A 21,444-nucleotide genomic window follows, 5' to 3' on the forward strand; every position below is an offset into this window, starting at 1 on the left:
GAGGATCTAGGGCCTGGTGCTGTGGAGTTGGTAGATAATTATCTAGACACTAAGGAAACTGCAGAGTAATGTCCCTATGAACAGTGATTAAAATTTTTCAATAAAATCTTGGTGAACTAGCAGCATACTAGAAAGAATATGCAAAGTGACCAAGCAGTGTTTATTCATGAACTTTAAGGATGTTTGACATAATTTTAGGTCAGTCTCAGGTGCCTTTTCATCTTTTGTCCTGAGCAAGAGTTACCTGGTGCTTTGCCTCTTCTGTGATTCAGTCAACTACATGTTTTGCTCTTTAGGTTTGAAGCCAAGCTGGGATTTTGATCACTTCAACATGCTGATCAAATGGTTTACTTTAACGATGGAAAACAGACAGGTTAACAGTTTTGGTGATCAGAAGACAACTAGTTCTGGACCAGAGCCTCACATAAATTTCATAGCTATATCCTTTCTTTGTGAATATACTGGGGAGAATGCTCCTCTCCCGTGTTCTTTTCATGCAGAAAAAAATGAAGCCCTTTCTTCCTTGTATGCATTGGACTAAGCATTCAGACTTTTACAGTCTTCTTTGGAATCTTAATCTTAAGGTCTGGCTAAGTCAGTGGCCTGTAGAGTCTCTACTACTTTTACTTATGAGATACCTCATCTTATGGGTTTGGTTGCAAAAAATAACCATGTGCTACATTCATAGCATGAGTTGGAAAATATTCCCACATGCTCATTTCAACTGATGCATAAGGTCATCCTTTAGCACTGTTCCAACATACTTAGCTTATATAAATACTTAACAAAATAGACATAGTTGATAGCTCTCTCAACAAAATAAATGCCATGTATGAAAGAAGCCTTCAGAGAATTATCACAGTTACTTGTAAAGGAATGATAGTTTCCCTCTAGGATCACTAATGTATTTCTGTTCACCAAATTCTTAGAAATTTTAGTAAGAAAAATTAGGGAAGATAAAGACAAAAAAGCCAGCAATATTGGAAAAGGAAATTCTAAATTATCACTATTCATGTGTGGTGTGATATTAGATCTAGAAAACTCCTCCAGATACCATATGCAATCTGTTGGAACTAGTTGAATCTAGGGAAGGAAGAATGATAGACATAAAATTAACTGTACTTCTATAATTTAGTCTTGAAAAATCCAAAAAGGAAGTTATCAAATTCCATTTGCAGTAAATCTCAGAGGAGTTTACTAGAATAGTGAAGAACTTGCATAATAAAATCTACAAATGTTAAAAATAAGATTTCTATGAACACATTGTATATTTCTCAGTTGAAATAATTAATAACATTGAGATGCCAATATTATCAAAAGAAGACAATAGATTTGGTGAAAAATCGAAATGATTTTATTTTGCAAAAATCAAAACTGGAAATCTTTTTATTAATTTGTTTATTCACTTTACATCTCAATATCAGCACCCCTCTCCTCCCAGTACCCTGTAACACAGATCCTCCCCTATTCCCCCTCCCCTTCTCCTCTGAGAAGGGGGGAGCCCTCCATGCCTCATGTCACATACCACACCCGCTACAGCCAGCACATGAAGTCATGCAGGACTAGTCATATCCTCTCCCACTGAGGTCAGACAAGGCAACCTAGCTAGAGGAAGGATTCACATGCAGGCAACAGATTCAGAGAAAGCCCCTGATTCAGTTGTTGGTGGGTCCGTGTAAATGGTAACTATGTTATGCTTGCAGATAGGAGCTTACCATAACTTTCTTCTGAGAGCTCCATCTAATAGACAATGAAAATTGATACAGAGATCCACAGCCAAACATTAGATAGAGCTTGGGAAGCTGGTGGAAGAGTTGCAGGAAGAACTGAGGACACCTGAAGAGGACAGAGATTCCACAGAGAAAATCAACAAAGTCAACTAACCTGGACTCTTGGGGGCTCCCAGAGATTGAACCATCAACCAAGGAGTAAGCATGGGCTAGATAGACCTAGAGGGCCTTCACATATGTAACAGGAAGTGGCCATTTGAGGGTCCATATCTCCCACTGGTAGGAGTCTCAGCCCACATAGCATCCTGGGACCTTATCTCTCCCCTTGTCCCAGGTCTCAGGAATGTCTTGTGACTAAGTATAAACAACCCAAACTCTCTATCTCTTTTATTTGTGAGCATAAATATTAATCATTTTCCTTGTGATCCAGTCTTCCTTAAAATAGAACTAGCTTAGATCAGTTATTTCTGTCAAGACTTGTATTGTACAAAAGAGCATGGGAAGCAAGTCACTGATTGAAGAGACAGTCAACCGAATGGGAGAGAATCTTTGTTAACTACCCACTTGACAGTGACTTAGCATCTACAGTACACAAAGAACTAAAAAAATACTAAAATAACTAGGAATCAATCTAATCATCAAATGGAATAAAGAGATGAACAAACATCTTTCAAAAGATGAAGTGTATAATTCACCTATGAGCATCAAAAAACTTCAACCTCATCATCTATCAGAAAAATACAAATAAAAACAGCTTTGAGATTCATTTTACCTCTGTCAGAACAACAGTCTTTAAGAAAGGGTGTCACAGTATAAGCTGGTGAGGATGTGGTAAAAAGAATTTTTATACACTTGCATAGGGAACAAAGACTTTTTCAGCTACTATCGACATTTAGTATGGAGGTGTTCCAAAACGCCAACCAGAACTGGATCCAATCTATTACTCTCCTCTGGATTCCAAGTCGTCATACCATAGATATTGCAAATTGGTATGTATTACTGCACTAGTGACAATAGCAAGATATGGAACCATTTTAGCTTTTTGTCTACAGATGTGTGAATAAATGAAGCATGGCATGTCTATGCATTAAAATTCAGACATAAGGAAGACTAAAATTATGTGATTTTCAGGAAACCAGATACAATCTGAGATTATTAAATAAATTGAGTTAAGTAAGTTTCAGAAAGACAATTACCATGGTTTCTCTCATTTGTGGGAACTAGATTTTCTATCTAAATCGATAGTAATGTATGTATATACATACACACAAAAGTAGAATCAGCTCTGTTTAGGGGAAGGAATGGAAACCTCAGGGATGTAGGAAAGAAAAAGAAAAAAAGATAGGATGACAGGAAAGACATGCTCAAAGTCCATCACACATGTGTATAAAATGTCTCTATAGAACCATTTATAATGACTAATGCCAAATGAAATAGAGATAAAAGAGTCTGAGAATAATTTTGATACATTAGACAATTCTTTTAAAAATGATGGCAAGCTGCAGAGACAAATGGTCTGCACTGAGGCAGGCTTAGTACTCCTGCAGAGAAGCAACAGTTTCTTGCTACCATATGGCAGCCCCTATCTGCCTGTCATTCCAGTTTCTGGAGTTGTGCTTTTGTGGGATCTTGTACATGTGTGATACACATAGAGTCATGCAGGTCACATAATATACATAAATATAAAGTAAGTATTTTTAAAATGATGTAATTACTATAAAGACAGTGAGAGTACTTTTAGATGAAATAATGCTTTGTTTTAATTATGCTTTTGTATGTATGTATGTATGTATGTATGTATGTATGTATGTATGTATGTATTATGTAGTGTGTGGGAGGAGCATATACCTATGTATGTTGTATTTCCATAAAATTCAGAAGACAGTATCAGATCTCTTGACATTGGAGTTACAGAAGGTTGTATCTTGCCCAATGTGAGTGCCTGGAGTAATCTTGGATGTTCTGTAAGAGTAGCAAGTCTTCTAAACTACTGAACTATCTTCTTAGCAAATTAGGTTGCTTTGAAAAAATCTGATGTCACACCTAAATTTCTGATATATCAGTTCTACCCATCATGACATGTGTTCTGAGTTCACATTGTATTGATTATCATTTACACAGGTCATGAAATTGAGTAGATTTTGATTATGGGCCATGCCTTATATTTAAAAAAAAATCACTTTAAGCCCCTCAGAATAAAACATTTTACAGGACATCCCTACAGAGAATGCTACTAGTAGCTATGCAAACAAAAGCAATTAAGTAAGCCAAGTAGGTGTCATCAATACAATATTAGTATTATGAAATTTGGAAGTATTATTCAGTTTGTTAGTAAAATTTCACTCTTGAGATTCAGTGCTTCTCACATTCCTCTTCATAAATTTTTTAGGATATGTCTCATCAGGGCTTTGGTTTTATAGGGTTCATTTTGAGACTATAATTAGATGCTTGACTTTACATACTTTCATTAGAACTGTAAATTCATACATTTTCATCACTGTCAATGTAAGAGGGAAGTAGTAGATTTGATGGAACCAATCAGTATGGCCAGGGCTTCATGGAGGCAGGATGACAATGTTCCATGTGATAATACTCGTCCAATGGCCAGGAGGACATTCTGAGTTCTGCTCCAGCTACATCTCTCCAGCTATAGAGGGTGAGACAATCCAAGAGTTGTTCAAAGGTCTTTTGCTTGCTGTGTGCTTTGACTCATGCTTACCTTTTCTTATAATCCCCCTCCTTCACTTCTTTAGTCAATGGTCCCAGGATCTGACAGCTTCCTGTCTTTCATCATATAAACCTTCACCTAAGGAGAGACTAAAGTTCTTTAGAAACTGTCTAAAATTTTTCTACTAAGTATTTTTATAGGATTGTCAAGGCTCAAGTGTATACATGCAGATTATTGAGATGTGACCAGAGCGTGCAGTCATATAGTGTGCAAGCTTCCCTCAGAAGCCCGAAGTATATGTGCACGTGTTATGGGAGTGTTGAAAACCAAATTCCCAGAGGTCCCTGGGAAGGAAAAAACCAATTGTTATCTACTGTATCTTGTCAATTCACTGTGTCCTTTAGATAAAGATGAGTCACCTCATTTTATTCTATTTAAGAAAAGTAATAGTGGCTCCAGTCAGGAATATGAAATCTAAAGAGCATAATAGTATCCCATGGGAATTAATTTTCACTTCCTACTCCAAGTTTAAAATCATTCTTTGTATTCAAAGAAATCTGGTCTCATTTCGCTGCATAAAACAGCTAACAATGCAGACCAAATGCATCAAACACACACACACACACACACACACACACACACACACACACACACAGTTAAAGCAACAAGAAGATGAAGCTGCACACAGTCATTCCTCTAGGTACAATGCTAACATTATAGAAGTTGTATAGGTTTACGTTTAAAGTAAAACTACACTCCAGGGGAGAAGACTAATATAAGCACAGAGAAATGTCCAAGAGGTTTAACACATAGCCATGTGTCATCACAGATACAATATAAGGCAGAAAGAACACAAAATTGTAAAATCTATTAGTCTCATCATTATACTGCACCTTGTGCAAGCAGGCATAATTATTCTGCAAAGCTCTCAAAAGAGCACAGGTTAAACTTTTTATAAGATTATATTTCATTATATCACAATTTAAGTATCTCATAATAAGCACCAACAATATTGATACCTGAATTAATTAAATCATGTCAACTAAGAAGTCATACATTTTCTGCACTTACACAAAACTAGGATGAATATGGTTTCTCAGACCTGTGTTTGATCTACATGAGCATTTAGATTAAACTTAGAACTTGACAAGTTTCCTGAATATTTCAGAGAATGAAGAGAAGAAATCTGTGCATGTAAAAATGATTTACATGGGAGCGTGCTAGTTAATTTTTGTCAACTTTGTACAAGCTCGAGTTACCTGGGAAGAGACAGTCTCAACTGAAGAACTGCTCCTAGTAGATTGACCTGTTGCCCAAGTCTGTGGGGTAATTTTTTTTTATTATTAATTATTGATGTGGGAGGGTTCTAGCCATTGTGGGCAGTTCTACCACTGCTGGTTAGGCAGTGTTGTATGAGCAAGGCATGGGAAACCAATACGACAAACAGCATTCTTCCATGGCATCTGCTTAAATTTCAGTCTCTAGATACCTGCTTAAGTGCCTGTCCTGGCTTCCCCTCAGTACAAGATGAATTAAACCCTTTCTAAGTTGGTCAGTTTAGGCCACTTTTTATCACTTTAACAGAAAGTAAGATGTTGTTGCGGAAGCCTTGGAAAGATTATTCTGTCACAGTTATTATTCCTGTTGCCTGCCTCTCATGTGCAAAAATTCCAGAAAGACCCTATCATCTTCGACCTCTGTGTTCAGTGACATTACTAAGGAGTCTGCATTATGTTAACTGTTACATTAAAAGAACACAGCAACTGTAATTCTCAGACATATTTCACTGGTGCTTTTACAAAGACAATCCACATTTCTATGAAAATCCCTTACCATGACATCTGCTTTCAATCTGAGAACTTTCCCTTTCTTTCTCATGGAGTTTCCTGTGGATATTTAATACATGTATGTGGTACTGCTCTTTGCTTTTTATTGTACACCAATATTTATTACATCAACATTCATATCAGCTAAGTTATAGAACCAGAGTAGGTATCTAGCAATAGAGGAATAAATCCTGAAAATGTGATATCTGTCGATAACAGATTTCTTTAGCCATAAAGAAAAATGTCATGTTATTTGCAGGGAAACAGTATATAAGGTGGAGTAAATTATATTAAGTGAATTAAGACATCAGAGAGATAACACATGTTTTTCCTCATTATTGTGTTCCTTAGATTTTATATAGATATGTGTTTATAAGAATGTATATGTACATATGCCATATGCTTGTGTGTGTGTGCATGTGTGTCAGTAACATATTTGCATAAGAACAATGTCAGTTTAAATAATTTGAATCAGAGAATATGGTTATCTTTAAGACAAAGAGAGATTCTATGTACTACCTAAATAACAGTAGTATTGCAAAGTCTCTCTCTCTCTCTCTGGTTACTGTACAAATTGAAGCATTAAATACTTAGGCCTCCATATTCTTAGGGGATTTCCTGTCCTCTCCATTTCAAGGGGAATGTCCTTTTCCTTTAGGTTGGCGTCTTCGCATGATTCTGAATTAGAAGTGCTGCCTCTGTACATATAGATATTATAGTTTATGCTAAAATGTTTGCCATGGACTTTGTTTCTTGACATAAATCAATGTTACATTTAATGAAAATTAATTGTTATAGAAGAGGTCTAAGTGATGGGGACTACTGGTGAATATTGCCAAACATATGGTGACAAAGAGACAGTCTCTTAAATATGATTTTCAGTTTTTGCCCATCAAGAACAGGATACTGAATGGTTTTAGGAACTAGATGCTAAAAGTCACTTACAGTTGGGCCACTTTCCAGAGCTAATCAGGATGGACCTGGCACTGAGTTTTTAGAACATCTTATGGGTTTTCAGGATTATGTTGGTGATATAGAAGATATCTGAAAGGGAAGTGTTAGTTCTAGAAATATTCAGCCAGTGTCATTCTTCAAAATTCTTCAAAAATTCTTTAAATTTATTGATATTCTTATTCTTATCCTAAGTAGATAAAAATTCCCATGTGGGAAAATTTTCCACAAATGCTCCATCTGTGGGCAGAGCCATCCCATGGGTAGTAAATATTATCAAGTCACAACTAAAAATCTTTTAACGTTAGGTCCTCCACAGCAAATAAATGTGAAATCTCATTTCCATCATTATCCTCCAACTGTTACCAAACATTCAGACTTTACTGGGGCATCTAGGAAACTATAAAATTGATGGCATTTTCTTTCTGTAAAAAAAAAAAAAAAAGTATATTCTTATCTTTCCACCTGCTGAAAAGAGTTATACTGGGCTTTGTCTCTGTGTATTTAAACTAAAATCGATATCCAGGAGGCAGGTGTTCTCATCTTCAAATGCATGCTGCTTGATCACTCTAGCAACTCCGCAGAAAGAATTTCAGCACCAGATATGACTGTCTCTAGCTTATCTTCAAAATTCGATATCCTATTAATTAATTGAGGCCACAGGTTGTCGATATCAAACGCATCCATTGTGTTCTTAAATGTGCAGCCTGAAACCAAAGGCAGAATTTTTGAGTCCAAAGCCATCACTGATAGCACATGGAAATTTCAAAGCTGTTCAGGAGATTTAAGGAGGCTCACTTCCATTAATCTTGCTGGAAGTCCCCTGCCTAAATCCCTATGCATTGCTTTTAAGATTTGCTCAAAAATGAGTCGGCATACAAAGTATGGACAAGTTATTCATTATGGCTTTTACTTTACAATGTTTTGAAACTGCTTCTAAGTAAGTTAGTACTGAGTTTCCTCTTCTATAAAAGATCAGAAAATACTTTCTAGTGAAATGAAAGATTTGCATTATGATAAGGTGATCTTTTACAAAGAGGGAAAACTAGATTTCATCCTGAGCTTAGCTAGAAAGGAAAATAGCAATAAAGTTTAATAAATGATAGCTGGGCTATTGATCTGTTTCTTTTTTACTTAAAAAAGGATATATATATATATGGTTTTTTTTTTCGCCTGCTCGAAATACAAGGTCTAGTTGATAAAGTACAAACATAGTCATCAGACAATTGTGGTGCAAAAAAAAAAAATGGAGACAGCAAAGGTGCAAGGTTTACATTAACTTGCCTGTATAGTAGAAATTACTAGCTAGGTCAGGTATACCTAAAACATTATAAAGTTTAGCTTTGCATTGGGGCTTTGTGCTGGGGGGCTGCTACCTAAAACATTATAAAGTTTAGCTTTGCATTGGGGTTTTGTGCTGGGGGAGCCGGGCAGCCCTGGTGGTTGTTCTTTCTTGTTAGATACTTCTTGAAGTAGCAGAAGAGGAAAGAGCATTGGTGGAGGTATTGTGATCATAAAAGGTTAAAGAGGTAAGAGGTATAAGAATATGTCCTGGCAGGCTGTGGGAGAAGGGGCTGTTGCCAGGTAACTATGGGGAGGAGCATGCTTAGCTGCTGCCAGGAACTCTGGGGGTGGAGTTTATACAGAATACCAATATTCCCCCATTTTGGTTTAGTTAAAAAAGAAAAAAATTAGAAAGAGGTGATGGTGAAGCAGAAATAGTGTCGTATGTGATATCTGGCTGCTTCACGCTGACATTAGGGGCGACATGTCTCTAGAAGGTTGTGTGATGTTTGTCCAGAGTTGGCAGGTAGGTTTGGCCCAGTATAAAAGGGACTGGGCTGCTTGCCCCGCCCCCTCTCTCGTACTCTCTTGTCTCCCTTATTTTTGCTTCCTGCTTGTTCCCCTCTCTCGAATTCCCTCCCCCACGCCCTGTGCGCCCCCCCCCCCCCGCTCTTTACCTGGTCATGGCCAGCCCCCACTTCTCTTTTCTCTCCGTCTCTCTGCCTTTCTCTGCCTCTGCTACCCTCTTAACTTCCCTTCCTATGTCCTAAATATACTCTATTCTATACTATACCATCCTGTGTCTGATCTCTCAGGGGAAAAGGATGGCTTGGCATGGGCCCACTGAAGTACCCCCTTCCCCCACACAGGGCCAGAACATATTCTTATAGCTCTTTAACTTTTTATACACACATCATTTGTTGCCATGACTCGAATCTTGAAACTAGGTTTGCATCCCACCTCAGCTACCACAAGAGATCCATGCTCGCTAGGCCCCCATCCCTTCCCATCTCCATGGTTCCAGGGAAGAGTTCTTAAGCTCGGAGCTACCCCTGTGGTGTCCTTGAGGATGGGAAACATTTAGTTTTTCACTGATGCTTTTAGAACTTTTTCCTTGGGTGAGATTCCCCTCTCCTTAGAGAGAGTTTCATTCACCGCTCTCTGGCTCAGCAACATGGGGCTGGGAGCGTTAGGCTTTCCCTTCCTCCCTCCCTCATTTTTGCAGACTAGTTCAACAGGTTCACCTGCCTGCTGGAGACCCTACTTGCTGTCCTTCTGGCCCCTACCCCAACCCCACGAATGTGGAGAGCTTTTAATACCACATATAGAAATTTGGCAAGTACTGGGCTCAAGGAAGTAGGCTCAGATAAGAATATTCACATTTGAGCTGATGCAAGGATCAAGGTGAACACAGCCAAGGAAGGTGTGATTTCCCTTTTGTCTTGGCAATCCTGAGAAGCCCCCAGACCCAGTGACTTGGGGACTTTGTTTCTGTTTGATTACTACTTGGTGTGATCTTTTGGTTCATTGCCTTGTTTAATCACTTTGTCTCTGATCTAAGAACTGACCCTATTCTCTGCTAGTACCTAGAATGCTATAAAAGCTCGGCCTCAGCACTGGCTGGAGTCATGTTATAATGTTTGTCTAACTGTCCTTTTCTTTTCAGTTCTTGTCCTTCCCCTCTGCTGCTTAGCTTTACACTTGGTTCTCAGCCTGAAAAGTGGGTACCTGCTCGTCCTGCCAGAGGTCCCATCTGTTAGATTTGACACAGTCAAAGGGGCCCAAACCAACCACTCAGTTCCAAATTTCCTGCTACCAGACTGCAGAAGTTCACAAACACACCCCAACATATTGATTGATAAGGAGTTTCTCCAGTCAGCAGGGAGGACCCTAATTTCCCAGATAGGGCCTGGCCAGCTTTTTTCTGGGGGCTAAAGGGTTGTCATTCCACAGCCATGGTTTTTATGGCCAGCCTCCCAGCTAACATACAAGTTAGGACATCGATCCTTGGGTGACCATACCCCCTCAAAAGTAGCTCTCCCTCCCCTCCTGCTACAGGCTCTTGCAGCCATTTAAGAAACCCCTAGGTCTAGAGTAGGGCCCTTGCTAATAAGTTCAGGATTTACTGTGTAGCGTCTAGGGGGCCCTAGTGATGACTTGGGCCTCTAGCCTGACGGGCATTTTTGGTCATTGAATTATTCTTGGGATGCCAGTACAAATAATCCAATTACCCCCCCCCCACCCCCCAATGGGTGCTGCAATTGGGAATGGTGCTGCAATGGGAATGTATATATATATATATATTTGTATTGCACTTATATTTATTATATTGCATACATTACATTTATATTTATTACATCACAGACATTACATTTATTCCAAAAGTAAATTATATTTCTTGAATCTTAGTGAACAATACTTTGCAAATACTAGCCAGTGGATAGTAGTTCTAACTGCATTTTTTTTAAATTGGGTATTTTCCTCATTTACATTTTCAATGCTATCCCAAAGGTCCCCGATACCCATCCCCCCAATCCCCTACCCACACACTCCCCCTTTTTGGCCCTGGCATTCCCCTGTACTGGGGCATATAAAGTTTGCAAGTCCAATGGGCCTCTTTGCAGTGATGGCCGACTAGGCCATCTTTTGATACATATGCAGCTAAAGACAAGAGCTCTCAGGTACTGGTTAGTTCATATTGTTGTTCCACCTATAGGGTTGCAGTTCCCTATAGCTCCTTGGGTAATTTCTCTAGCTCCTCCATTAGGGGCCGTGTGAGCCATCCAATAGCTGACTGTGATCATCGACTTCTGTGTTTGCTAGGCCCCAGCATAGTCTCACAAGAGAGAGCTATAACTGGGTCCTTTCAGCGAAATCTTGCTAGTGTATGCAATGGTGTCAGCATTTGGAAGCTGATTATGGGAATGTATATTTTAAGGGATCTCCACACATACTGCCAGCAGTCTGGTAAATGGAAAATGTCTCCTATGCCCAAGTGTTTACCTATCCATGCTCCCACACCGGCCTGTTCTCATGACCTGCATGCTCAGTTTGTGTCACAGGCCTGAACCTACCTAGACAAACTCATTTTCTGTCACCGCAATCTTATGCCACTGCTGTCAGCTTTCTTACTCTGGACCTAGCCATATGTCTCGTTGCTAATGCAACAATGTGCTTTTCTCTACCTAAACAACCTGTCAAAGTTACTTAAGATTCTCATTCCTATCCTGTCTTGACTACTGCTATTAAATTCTATTCAGTTATAACCAATCTCTATAGCCCTCAGTCCTGTCAGAAGTTTGTTAACTATTAAGTTTATGACAGACAGAATTTCTAAAAGCATCTAGCAGTTTCTCCCATGAGGTCTCAGAAAATATGGACATAGCTATAGTATACTGCCTGGATTGTGATACGATAATCACTGAAACACGCAGTGGACAAAACTGGATACTCTGAGTCAAATGACTTAGCTAAAATAAAGGTAAGCCATCTCTCATGTCACATGTATCCATCCACAGAGGAAAAAACCCTGGGTCGTCTGTGCTTGAAAGCCAGACTGATAGCCCAAGTTGCCATTGAGACCATAGAGACACAGAGTTGGCTAGTGGATTCTGTCATTTTTTAAATAATATATAACTGGAATATAACTGCTAGACTGTGGTTTATTTCTTAGACTTCTGACTACGTTGACAGCTAGAAGAAAGCTTTCACATGTAATCTGTTATCTCCTCATATAAACTCAGTTTCCATTATTTAAATACTTCATATTTCCTCTTCTTGCTATGCCACTGTTCTAATCTTATCTGAGTTCTTATAAATTTGCCTAACTCTAATAAAACATTCCACTATACAATTCAACTTTTTAATCTTGCTCCTTCTGCTCCACAAAAGGCTCATCTTAAAGATTGTTCATGTTGTTAACTCATGTTATCTCTTTTATAAACTTATAAGGCACTGGAAACCTACACAGATCTACCTCTCATGGACCAAAGAGCCTCCATCCAGAAAAGTACATCTGTCCAAAGTTCCCACTTGCTACCTATTCCAAAGGGTGAGATTCCTCTGAGTTTCAATTGTACATCCTAAAAAAGATTTTTTTCTTTCTCCCAAATGCACTTAATCTTATTCTGTACATATAATGTGTTTCAACATCTTGTTAAGTCCAGGCACTTACTACACCCAGGACAGCTCCAGAGAAGCAGCCTTCAGATGCTCCAATCTCCTCTCAGACACAGACACTTTTTCCTGGACCTGTTCTTCTGACCTATCCTCAGATGTCTCCACAGGCCCTGGAGAGCAAGGAAACAGCCAACTCTTCAAAGACTGGACAAACACCCCCATACCCATTGCTCTAGTTTCCCCAGAGACACCTCTGCCCAATGTCAGCATGAAGCAGCCAGATATCACCAAAAACATTATTCCTGCTTCACCATCACCTCTTTCTAATTTTTTTCCTTTTTTAACTAAACCAAACTAGGGAAATGTTGGTATTCTGTCTAAATCCCACCCCCTCATCCCAGAGTTCCTGGCAGCAGCCAGGCATGCTCCTCCCCACAGTTACCTGGCAATAACCACATAGACTTGGCCCATTATAAAAGGGGCTGCTTGGCCTGTCCTCTCCCTCTTGTTCTCTTATGCTTTTGTCTCTCTCTTACATCTTGTCCCCTTGCTCCCCTTCCCTCCCTCCCCTGCCCCCTCTCCACATAGCCATGGCCTGCCTTTACTTATCTGCTCTTGCCTTCTCTCTGCCTTTCTCTGCCTCTACTACTCTCTTAACTCCCCTCCCTGTACCCTAAATAAACTCTATTCTGTGCTGTACAGGTATATGTCTTGTCTCTCGGGGGGAAGGCATGCCTTGGCATGGGTCTGTTGAAGCACCCCTTTCCCCCAAACCCCACCATAACATATTCTTATAGTTCTTTTTCTTTTTATGATCACAGCAGATATGACTTGGACTTATGAGATATTTAAGGTTGTATAATAATAAAATCTTTACCTGCCTTAAGTTTAAGTCACTTGGTAGCTGACCTGCCTGTCTGAGTTCTTCTAAGGCAAGAAACTGTTTAGCACCTCATTTTAAAACAACAGGAGATTAAGTTAAAAGGTTTATTGCTGGTGTTCCTTTCTCTGCCTAATAATCAGTCAGAAACCTCTCCGGACTAACTGGTTAACTTTTTCTGAACCAGAAAGGAAGGAAAGGAAACAAATTAATATGTACAGACACATATGCATTTAAGCATTCATGCATCCACACTCTGGCTAGGCCTGACTATCTGTCACAATCATCTCCATAGGTATCACGTATGTTTACACACATACACATATACCTACACACAAACATATAGACAAACAGATATATACATTTGGATTGATGGATGGGTGGATGGGGCAAAGCTCCCCAAGTTAAAGCAATTAACAAACAACGTTCTTTCCTCTGGTTTTTTTTATACCTTTTTAGACAAAAAGTTCTTTAGAGATAAAAATGTTACATAAAATGGGAGTTGCAGAAGGACATTGATATTGTTCAAAGTAGTATTTTGTCATACTATATTCATTAAAGGTTCAGAACAAGAGTTTTTACATTGCCTTGTCTTATCATAATATACATACATGACTTTATCCTTGGACATAAATGTTTTTCCTTGAACACAAATTTGTCCCAGTCTATTTTTCCTTTTAGTAAAATTATGAAAGCTCATTATATTTCTTATTTTCCAGATTTTACTTGCTATTTTAAGGAGTGGGCACATTCTAATTTTGATTCTGACTTTATTATACTTTTCTAGCAATAAGACTGTCTTTAAAAACTTTTTTCATAAACTTATTTGAATCAAATAAGGAATTCTATAGAATCATTATCTGTTTATTTATAAACATCACTATAAGATAGTGCATTTTCCTTGTTCTACAGAGATCTGCTCAAAAGGGTAGGCTAATCCTAGCAACGGTTATGTATATAATAACAGGAAAAGCATATTAGTAGCAGGAATCTTTCCTAAAATAAATTTCTCCTGGGCCTTGCCTATCAAAAAAATCCTTCGTGGATTTTAATCCAAAGCAGACTCATCTCAGGAAGATCACTTACTAGTTATTAGTTTCTCCTATGATGACTTCTGATAGCTTTGTATACAACTTTTAAAGTTCTTGTAGTCAAGTCAAGTTTTGAGAGTAGTAATTTGGTAGTTGTCAGACGAACAGTTTGTGTGAGTGGAGAAGAAAGCCACGGGGCCAACTAACCAGGACAGTATTTTAGACAGAAATTTAGGAGATTATACAAGACTGAGAAAATGAATTCATACTTACAATGTAAAGAAAATATATTGAGGGCTCAAATTGAGTGTAGTGGTGCGAAGGCTCTGCCTGAGTGTGATGCTGAGAGATCTTTGAGGGTGCTGTTGAAGAAACTGACTTAGTGTAGGTGCTGAGCAAAGGGGATAATAGCAAGACTCTAGCACACAGTATTTATTGGATAGAAATGGAAGTGAAAAGAACATAAACTGGATGAAGGAGATAATGACTTCCAATTTAGTTATGAGCTCTCTGAAATCTGTTAGCAGTTGCTGAGTGAGTTTTGACACTATGGGTTAAGATTTCAAGGCACTTGCTCACAAACCATAAGGTCAATAGTGAGAAAAAGAGAAGAATGTAAACCTTAGTACAATTGACAGAGAATCTTGGTGGTTTCTGAGGTTAGAAGAGCACTCTAGATAGAACACTAAAATGGCTTTTGGGATAAGAAGAAAGCAAAAAAAAAAAAAAAAAAAAGGCAAAAAAAAATTAAAGCTATAGAGAAATGCCATCAAGAGGACCATGGAACTCAGTGGTTTTAAATAAGATAAAGTCACTAAATTTGATAACTGTGAAGGTATTGGCATACTTATAGCACCATATGTGTGTAATATATATATGCTCCTTTGTGTGCAGATGCACAATTGTGTACGGGTGTGTGTGTGTGTGTGTGTGTGTGTGTGTGTGTATGTGTGTGTGAAGTCAATGTTGAGTTCCATTCTCCAGGAGCCATCTAGCATCTTTAATGAAATACTGTCTGTCAGATAAACTTGGGGCTTGCTTATTGGACTAAGCTGGCCTGCAAACAAGCTGTAGCCATCTACTACTCTTCCTAACCCTGGAATTACCATGCCACCAAACTTGTTTCTTTATTTTGTACTTTTTGTTTTTTTAACATGAATGTTTCAAATAAAATATTAAGTCCTTAATGCTAATACAGCAAGCTCTTTACCCACCAAACTATTTCTTATTCCACATGAAGGATTTTAAATAAAGTTGTGGGGATAAGAAAAGCCAGGGGTTTACGAGTGACCAAGGATACAAATAAAAAAAGGAATGGTATTTAGTGAATTACAGGTACTTGCAAATAGCACAAAACAGATGCTTGGGTGTAGTGGCATAGAAAGGTAAATATTGAGCTGTAAAGATATTCAGGAAAGAAGTGGGTATATTTGGCAATATATCAGAGTCAAGTGGAAATAGTAGAATCTTTGAGCAAAGAACATTGATATTGCAGTTGATACAAGCTTTAAGAAATTGATTCATATTCCCCTATGATATAAAGTCAAGCAGAAGTAGATGCTCAGAGCAATGTCTGAATTAGCCATGAGTCTGATTTGCTTCAACAATAACCTTCTTTCCTCAAAACAACACTATAGAGAAGATTGTTTCTTGTTCTACATCATGTTTGATATGAGGACAGCTGGAAGCACTCATCACAATTATTTGGGGACTTGGAATAACTGAGTGCTGTCTTAGAATCATTCTCAGGCATTACTGTGGAAGAAAGATGACACTGATAACCCCATATTACATAGACTTTTGAAATGAAGATCACCTTTTCTCACTGTTCACTGGCTGTAGGCATCAGACTCCAGATGAACATGGAAGGGAACCCCTATCAAATATTTGAAAAGGGAAACTGGGAATTTTAAACATTTGTAGAGATTCCCAACGTTACCTTAAAAACTTAAATAAAATTGTAGAACTCAAAAGATGGATGAGGTAGCAGGATGGGGCGGATTAATTATGTTATCCAGTGCTATTATGCTTTTTGAAATTCATATGATATTGAAATCCTCTCACAGGAGCACCTGTGAAAGGAAGTCCATAATTGTTTCTGATGTGGGTAATAAAATGAGACAATGAGTCTTCTCTGCTGTATTAGTGATGATTAATTTCTTCTGCATGTGATAGGAATAACAAATATGCTGTGGCCAAAATAAGACAATGTGTTCTTTGCTCCCCATGCATTTGGATATAAGATTTTAGACCTCTATGATTTTTCTGGACCAGGTTTCTTCTATTTCACTTTTCCATCATCTTCAGTGCTTGAATTCCCTCTATTTTCCCAGGAGTGTATTCCCTCTGTTGCACTCATATGTATCCAAGGCACCAAGGAACATGCTACCAAGTGTGCTACCACTTCTGGGTATGTTACATTGGCCAAAACAAAAGTGCTAAGAAAGTGTGAATGGTCTATCTGGTCTTTATTCCAAGTGTTTGTGAGTTTAACTGACATTTAACATCCTATTTCTAACTAGGCAGTACAGAATTAGTACCACATGGGTACTCGTTTTACATTTTGTATTAGTCCTGTGTAGAAGGTTTAATTTTTCTGAGCTGAGGTTCCCTCTTGTTTGTAGAATTTTGGATAAAGGTATGAATCAGGGAGTCCATGCTCAATACTCAGAGTTTACTGCCTTGCTTTGGATATCTGCGCTTTGGAGACTGGACTTAGAGGCTAATTATTTGATGTGTAAGAGAAAGAACTTGAGCATTGTTTTTGGTGCAAGGATAAAATATATTTTCATCTTTCATTTCATGGCTCCTTGCTAGCTTTGCCTTATGCACAGTTTTGGTAGGGATGATAGTGAGCTTGAAAATGTTCCATCAATGTTTTTGTTGGTTATGAGTTTAATCAACTCACTTAAAAAGAACTGGGCTCCACGTGGAGTTTCTGCTATGAGCTCACAGATGTAGTGAGTTTGAGGGAACAATGGCAATTTTTCATTTTTGTTTTAGTCCTATTGTGGGATCTGTAAGATGCAATGGAGTTTACTGCCAAGAGAGAGAAGAGACAAAATGCTATGGAGCTACAAAAGCATGAGCAGTTGGCAGCTGTGTTTGACCCAGCGTTAGAGCTGGCAGAGATTTCAGGAAGCAGTAGCTGTCTTTTACTTTATACTGTTGGTTTTTATTTGCTCTTTGATAGAATCTTTCAGCTTTGCACACTAGATGTTGGACTTATATTATTACTGTTTTGGTAGCAGTAATACACATTTGAATCTTACAAGAGTGTATTATTCAACTTAAAGTTGAACTTGCCAAACACATATGAATTAAATATCTCTAGTGGTCCAGGGCTCAAAAAGTTCAGAGTTGTGAACAGCAGGAAGGTGGTTAAGCAACGGATGATAGAGAATTCTGAGATATGTCCCCCTTTCATTGTTCTTGTTTTTAAATGGGAATGTGAGATCTAGGCAGATGGCTGAGTGGAAAATGCAACTGCCATAGAAGTACATGGACTAATGTTCCAGTCCCCAGAACCCATTTAAAAGTGAGATGTGTGAGTAGACATCTGTGGCTCTAGCATACCCAAGGCAAAAGGGAAGAATAGAAGTTCCAGAAACTCCAAGGCCAGTTAGTTTGTTTTATGCAATGGTGAACAACAAGAAACTTTGTCTCAAACTATAAGACAAGCACTGATTTACACCTGCCCTCCACATATGTGCTATGGTATACATATTCACACATGAACACTGATACATGAACATACCTATATATGCTGTGGAAGTTTTAAATGAAATGAGTCCCATAATTTTGGGGCACTTGAATACTTGCTTCCCAGAAGATGATGCTATTTAGAGAGGTTTACAAGATACGGATTTACTGGAGGAGGGATATCCCTGTGGGTAGCTTTGAGGTTTAACAGCACATTGCCATCCCAGGTTTGTTTTCTCCTTCTGGTCTGTGGTTTGATATGTAAGCCCTTGACTCTTAGTTCTCAGCTCCAGTAGTCATGTCTGTCTGTTGTCCTTCCTCCTAGCCATAATGGTAATAAACTTTCATGCCTCTGAGACTGTAAATCTCAAATAAACCCTTCCTACTATAATTTACCTTGATTATGGTGTTTTATCAGAACAATAGGAGAGTAAGACACACACACAGACTAACACACACACACACATACACGCATACATACATACACACACACACACACACACACACACACACACACACTTGACTATGATAATTGAGGTGAGTAATTTGCACAATTGGAATTTGCCTATTATTTTCTAAAGAAATTTCACTTTCCACCAATGCCTTAAATGAGTTATATGATAGAATTAAATATTGTTTATATTATTTATACTTTGACCAACTCAAATTCTTTTTGTAATTTCATAGGTTTCTATACCAAGAAATTTATTTAGATGTTAGCTTTTTGTTTTAGCAAAGAAACATAAATCAAAAATTCTTAAATCTTGACCCTGAGCTTGACATACCTTCACCTCTTTCAGTCATTTTAAAAATTTGTGCTGGCTGGGCAGTGGTGGCAGATGCCTGTAATCCCAGCACTTGGGAGGCAGAGGCAGGTAGATTTCTGAGTTCAAGGACAGCCTGGTCTACAGAGTGAGTTCCAGGACAGCCAGGGCTACACAGAGAAACCCTGTCTCGACAAAAAAAAAAAAAAAAAAAAATTGTGTGATGCTGCCCATGTTACAGTGTTACAGTGAAGCATTTGAAAGTAAGATTTTATTATAGGATGACAAAGCATCTCTTAAAGTTCATATATATATATATATATATATATATACATATATATATATATACGTATATATGTATATATGTATATATGTATATATATATATGTATATATGCATGAATACATAGTATGTATAATGTGTGTGTATATATATATATATATATATATATATTCCTCATACTTATGTATCCATGCTTTTTGTTGGTTTTATCCTAAGTGGATATGCATTAGTAAAAGATAACTACAATTTACACCATGTCATATCTTTCTTCTCTACTTATATATATAGAGAGAGACAATGCAACCTATTGTTTTAGATAACATGACTGCAATGAAAACAGATCAGTCACATCATAATATCTATTTGTAAGCAGTCTCTTGACAGCAAATACTGCAATGTATTAAAGCTGATAGCATGTTGTAAATAGTAGATCATAATCTTTATGAGAGGAAATGTGGGACTATCAAACAACTCTCAGTTGATGTTGCATTGCACAATCATAGCAACCTCCCTATGCTATGTTCACATTGTCAGAATGTTACACTGGACAATTGATTTTGGTCTAGCTCCTTGCCCATGACAGCAAAAATTTACCAAATGAAACTGGAAGAACATATTATGAAAAATTTTGTTAAAGTAGGAGAACAAAATTTGACACTCCCTTGATTAAATTGTATTCCCACTAGATAATTGGGTTTATGTCTTTGGATTTCAATGTGGTGACTGACATTATATCATAGAGTTAAAAGACATGTTTACTAAAGATCTTTAACCATAAGGCAAAAGCATTTGGTGTCAGAATATCCATAGATTTTTTTTAAAGAGCAGGAGAGATCACTATCACTATCCTTTACTCTCCCTTGCTCACTTCTTAGAGTTCACCCGTTTTGGTTCTCAAAATTACAGAGCTGACCATAAAGAATGAAATAGCTTGTCATGTATCATGTTTTCTCCATTGCAATAACTGAACTCTAAATAGGATTTTTGGTCAATAACATAAAGCACACTGCCCAGAGCACACAAAGAAAAACCTAGAGATTCTGACGTTTAGTGGTGTGAAGAATGGGCCACACGGAAAGCCCCCTCCACAAGTCAATTCAAATAAAGGGCATTGTGTTACCTCATTGATCTATTCTTTTATGTTATTTAAAAACTCAGGCATACCAGAAATTAAATTTCAAGACCTTTATGCATTTTTCTTCCTCCGAGCATAGCTGTTACTCTCCAATACTATTCTTGGCATGTTACTAAATATTTTCAATATTGCTGTTGATTAAACTCCAGTACCTTCACCTACAATTTATTGATGGCCTCTCCTTATGATGTTGTCCTTATGAAATTTCCTTTTACATGTCATCCCAGGAGCATACCCTAGATATTGTCACTGCCTTGAACCATAGCTCCTCTATAATTTCAATGGCTCTACACACCCTCATGCTAGGAGATCCAATTTTCCAAATTCATATCTACTGCTGCCTTTTTTAAAAAATAGTTTTTCTTTTCTATAATTCTTGTTTTCCTTAAATTTTAAATTAATTTTAGGTGTTTGTGCATGTGCGTGTGTGTGTGTGTGTGTGTGTGTGTGTGTGTGTGTGTGTGTGTGTGTACATACACACTGTGTGAACATGTGGAGGTCAAAGAACAACTTGCAGAACTCAGGTTCTCTTCCATCATTTGGATATCACAAGTTGAGCTCAAGTTGACAAGCTTGGTGGCCAGTGTCTTTATAGTCTGAGTTATCTAATCTACTTTCCCTCATTCAGGCTTAATTAATATACCTTCTGGTTGTTATTTAAACCACACTGATTTTCAATTTCTTGCATACTCTTCATGTCCTCACTCCTCTCTTCTCATTGCCAATTCCACATGAAGAGATTGTTTACTGTGCTCTTCTCTTACTCAGGCAGGAATATCAGCTCAATTCTGAGCGAACCCCAATTCTTGCCTATCCTGCGGCATTACTTGACATAGAATATGTATAAGAAGTGGAACTTAATAAACTAACCTTTTGTGAAGTTCTTGTCTGATGTATGGGGGAATTATGGAACACTGGACTTCCCTGACATGTCCCTTCTTCTAAGCACTTACTACACACCCTCTTTTCTACTCAACCCACAAACAAACTATGCCTTTTCTCTTCAAACAAATACATTATTGCTTCATGGAGAATTTACTGGCCATTATCACTAAAAATCAAAAGCCACAGG

At 38.0% G+C, this 21,444-nt stretch overlaps 2 long non-coding RNA genes across 3 annotated transcripts in view; both read left to right on the plus strand.

Moving 5' to 3' along the window:
* 1700001G01Rik (RIKEN cDNA 1700001G01 gene) overlaps nucleotides 1–21,444 on the plus strand; it is a 102,052-nt gene that overhangs the window by 9,566 nt on the left and 71,042 nt on the right. Inside the window, exon 4 of the long non-coding RNA NR_130158.1 lies at nucleotides 297–373. This is a non-coding gene — a long non-coding RNA (RIKEN cDNA 1700001G01 gene). The remainder of the gene's footprint in view (nucleotides 1–296; nucleotides 374–21,444) is intronic.
* On the plus strand, nucleotides 5,498–13,224 carry Gm41674. 2 transcript variants are annotated; one of them, XR_877202.1, is made up of 3 exons: nucleotides 5,498–5,724; nucleotides 12,411–12,510; nucleotides 12,621–13,224. It is a non-coding gene; the product is annotated as a predicted gene, 41674 (long non-coding RNA). The 2 variants fall into 2 exon arrangements; XR_001782539.1 differs by having other exon boundaries at nucleotides 12,626–13,224.

The sequence above is a fragment of the Mus musculus genome, chromosome 18, assembly GCF_000001635.26.
Source record: "Mus musculus strain C57BL/6J chromosome 18, GRCm38.p6 C57BL/6J".
Lineage (NCBI taxonomy): Eukaryota > Metazoa > Chordata > Mammalia > Rodentia > Muridae > Mus > Mus musculus.